The sequence below is a fragment of the Triticum urartu genome, chromosome 5, assembly GCF_003073215.2.
Source record: "Triticum urartu cultivar G1812 chromosome 5, Tu2.1, whole genome shotgun sequence".
Taxonomy (NCBI): Eukaryota; Viridiplantae; Streptophyta; class Magnoliopsida; order Poales; family Poaceae; genus Triticum; species Triticum urartu.
Window position 1 is genome coordinate 90,735,976 of NC_053026.1, and position 4,707 is coordinate 90,740,682.

Genomic DNA, 4,707 nt, shown 5'->3' on the forward strand with positions numbered 1-4,707 from the left:
ACACAGACCTGGTACTACGCCCTCGAGCAGGACGAGGGCAGCATGCCCCCTTGGGAGCGCTTCTGTGAGCTCTGTCTTCTTCGTTTTGGGTCACCGATCCGCGGGAGCCGCCTGGCAGAGCTAGGTCGCCTTCCCTTCACCTCCACGGTTCAGGACTTCGCCGACTGCTTCCAGGCCCTGGCATGCCATGCTTCGGGCATGACTGCGCAGCAGCGGGCCGCCCTCTTCGTCGGTGGACTTCCAGATCACATCCGCGTGGACGTGGAGCTTCGGGGACCCCAGGATCTCCAGACGGCCATGTACTACGCCCGCGCGTTCGAGCGCCGCGTGGTGGCCATCCAGCAGCCATCACCGTCCCGGGCCATGATGACCCACAAGTATAGGAGATCTATCGTAGTCCTTTCGATAAGTAAGAGTGTCAAACCCAACGAGGAGCAGAAGGAAATGATAAGCGGTTTTCAGTAAGGTATTCTCTGCAAGTACTGAAATAAGTGGTAACAGATAGTTTTGTGATAAGATAAGTTGTAATGAGCAACAAGTAACAAAAGTAAATAAAGTGCAGCAAGGTGGCCCAATCCTTTGGTAGCAAAGGACAAGCCGGAACAAACTCTTATAATAGGAAAAGTGCTCCCGAGGACACATCGGATCGTCAAGCTAGTTTTCATCACGTTCATATGATTCGCGTTCGATACTTTGATAATTTGATATGTGGGTGGACCGGTGCTTGGGTGCTGTTCTTACTTGAACAAGCATCCCACTTATGATTAACCTCTATTGCAAGCATCCGCAACTACAACAAAAGTATTAAGGTAAACCTAACCATAGCATGAAACATGTGGATCCAAATCAGCCCCTTACGAAGCAACGCATAAACTAGGGTTTAAGCTTCTGTCACTCTAGCAACCCATCATCTACTTATTACTTCCCAATGCCTTCCTCTAGGCCCAAATAATGGTGAAGTGTTATGTAGTCGACGTTCACATAACACCACTAGAGGCTAGACAACATACATCTTATCAAAATATCAAACGAATACCAAATTCACATGACTACTAATAGCAAGTCCTCAGGAACAAACGTAATTACTCACAAAGCATATTCATGTTCATAATCAGAGGGGTATTAATATGCATATAGGATCTGAACATATGATCTTCCACCAAATAAACCAACTAGCATCAACTACAAGGAGTAATCAACACTACTAGCAACCTACTAGCACCAATCCCGGACTCTGAGACAAGAATTGGATACAAGAGATGAACTAGGGTTTGGAGATGAGATGGTGCTGGTGAAGATGTTGATGGAGATTGCCCTCTCCCGATGAGAGGAGCGTTGGTGATGACGATGGTGATGATTTCCCCCTCCCGGAGGGAAGTATCCCCGGCAGAAGAGCTCTGCTGGAGCTCTAGATTGGTTCCGCCTCGTGGCGGCGGAGTCTCGTCCCGAAAAGTTCCCTCTGATTTTTTTCTCATCGAAAGACTTCATATAGGAGAAGATGGACGTCGGAGAGCCACCAGGGGGCCCACGAGGTAGGGGGGCACGCCCTAGGGGGGGGCGCCCCCCACCCTCGTGAGCAGGGTGTGGGCTCCCCGGCCTTCATCTTTGGTGAGGATTTTTCTTTATTTATTTTAAGATGTTCCGTGGAGTTTCAGGAGTTTTGGAGTTGCGCAGAATAGGTCTCTAATATTTGCTCCTTTTCCAGCCCAGAATTCCAGCTGCCGGCATTCTCCCTCCTTATGTAAACCTTGTAAAATAAGAGAGAATAGCCATAAGTATTGTGACATAAAGTGAAATAACAGTCCATAATGCAATAAATATTGATATAAAAGCATGATGCAAAATGGACGTATCAACTCCCCCAAGCTTAGACCTCGCTTGTCCTCAAGCGAAAAGCCGATAACAATAAATATGTCCTCATGTTTAGAGGTAGAGGCGTCGATAAAAATAAAATACGGACATGAAGGCATCATGATCATTCTCATAACAGCAACATATATAGCTTTTGTCATATGATTACTTATGTTCAAGTGATGATCTATTCACAATGCAAAAGTATAAATCATAAACCTTATTGGGCTCCGACAAAGTATAATCTCAGTCATTTAAGCAATTGCAATTTATCATAACATCGAAAAGAGTCTATGTTAGAGCTTAAAAGCAAGTCCACACACTCAACTATCATTTAGTCCTCCATAATTGCTAACACTCACGCAATACTTGTGGTTACGGAGTTTTAGTCAGACACAAAGAAAGATAGGGGCTTATAGTTTTTCCCCACAACCTTTTACCTCAAGGGTAATGTCAACAATAATGGTTCATGCTCCCCTACATCCAATTAGATATATATATCATGTTCTTTCCAACATGCTGAGCTTGCCAAAGGATAAAATGAAAAAGAGAAGGTGAAGATCACCATGACTCTTGCATAAGGTAGAAGATAACAATAAAGGATAGGCCCTTCACAGAGGGAAGCAGAGGTTGCCATGCGCTTTTATGGTTGGATGCACAAAATCTCAATGCGAAAGAACGTCACTTTATATTGCCCCTTGTGATATGAACCTTTATTATGCAGTCTGTCGCTTTTATTACTTCCACATCACAAGATCGTATAAAGCTTATTTCTCCCACACCAATCAATCATACATGTTTAGAGCAATTTTTATTGCTTTGCACCGATGACAACTTACTTGAAGGATCTTACTCAATCCATAGGTAGATATGGTGGACTCTCATGGCAAAACTGGTTTAGGGATTTTGGAAGCACAAGTAGTATTTCTAATTAGTGCCGAGAATTTGGATAGCATGAGGGGGAAAGGAAAGCTCAACAAGTTAGAGGATCCATGACAACATACTTTATCTCAGATATAAGAAAGGCATAACTCATTACGTTGTCTTCCTTGTCCAACATCAACTCTTTAGCATGTCATATTTTAATGAGTGCTCCCAATCATAAAAAATGTCAATGATAATATATCTATATGTGAAAACCTCTCTTTCCTTATTACTTCCTATTAATTGCAGCAATGACCAAAGCTATGTCTACCAACTCCCAACAACTTTTAATCATCATACTTTTTCTATGTGAAGTCATTACTCTCAATAAGATCAATATGAACTCTTTGTTTCTTTTTATTCTTTTTCTCTTTTCTTTTATTCACCCAAGATCATGGCAAAATAATCAAGCCCTTGACTCAACACTAATCTTTATTATATATAGCTCACGGACTCGATTACAAAGAGAGATCATAAAGCAAAACTCAAAACTAGATCATGCCATAAACTTTGTTCTACTAGATCAAGATACTACTAATAGGATCAAACTAAGAAAAACGGTAAAGATAGGAGTTGTGATTGTGATACGATACCTGGGCACCTCCCCCAAGCTTGGCAGTTGCCAAGGGGAGTGCCCATACCCATGTTATTATATCTCCTTCTTTGTTGTTAGTGTAATATTCTTGGCGATGATTCCCCTCAGGATGCGGTTCTCCTCCTCGAGCTTATTGACTTGCTGTTTGAGGTCCATTATTTCCTTACGAAGCTTTCCTGTGACAGCTAAAGCTCCTTGCACCCAAGGGTGTTGCATAGCTGCGGGAGAACAAGTGACACTCCTCTTCATATTTTCATAAGAAAGAAATCTAACATTAGAAGGGATAACCGAATTTGGAATAGCTGAGCTCTGTAGTTCCCCCATCGTGAACCCAGCTCAGAGGCGAGAGGTGACTTCTTCATCCTCCATGGCATCTACTCTCATCAAGTCAGCCTCCATCTCTTCCTCCGTTGCTAGCCCAAAGTGGTCAGCGTCGCTGTTTGCCCTTGGTTCCGGTGCCGGATTAGATACCCGGCTCTCCCCGATTGACTCTTGAGAAGACATCTTGTTCTAATCTGCAGCAGCAACAACTCGAAAAAAAACCAGAGGAGATTTGCGTGATACGGGAGTCAAAACCTTTGGGGGAATATATAATGAATTTTTACCGACAAAAATACGTAATGTGCAAGAAAACGGAGTCTGGAGGGCACACGAAGTGCTCACGAGGTAGGGGCGCGCGCCCACCACCCTCGTGGGACCCTCATGTTCTTCCCAGGCTGCTACTTATTTTTCTATTTTTCTAAATATTCCAAAACGGAGAAATATTGCCTTAAAAATTGTTTTGGAGTCGGTTTACTTACAGTACCACATACCTATTCCTTTTCGGAGTCTGAAATGTTCCGGAAAGTGTCCCTTATGTATTCCTCCGGGGTTATGGTTTCAATAATATTGGTTTCAACATTTATGGGATTACCTGAGATATAATGTTTAATTCTTTGACAGTTTACCACCTTCGGATTTGTGCCTTCGAAGTTGTTGATCTTTATGGCACCGAAATGATAGACCTCTTCGATAACATAGGGGCCTTCCCATTTAGAGAGAAGTTTTCCTGCAAAAAATCTTAAACGAGAGTTGTATAGCAATACATAATCACCTATATTAAACTCACGCTTTTGTATCCTTTTGTCATGCCATCTTTTAACTTTTTCTTTAAACAACTTGGCATTTTCATAAGCTTGGGTTCTCCATTTATCGAGTGAGCTAATATCAAATAACCTCTTTTCACCGGCAAGTTTAAAATCATAGTTGAGCTCTTTAATAGTCCAATATGCCTTATGGTCTAGTTCGATAGGTAAGTGACATGCTTTTCCATAAACCATTTTATACGGAGACATACC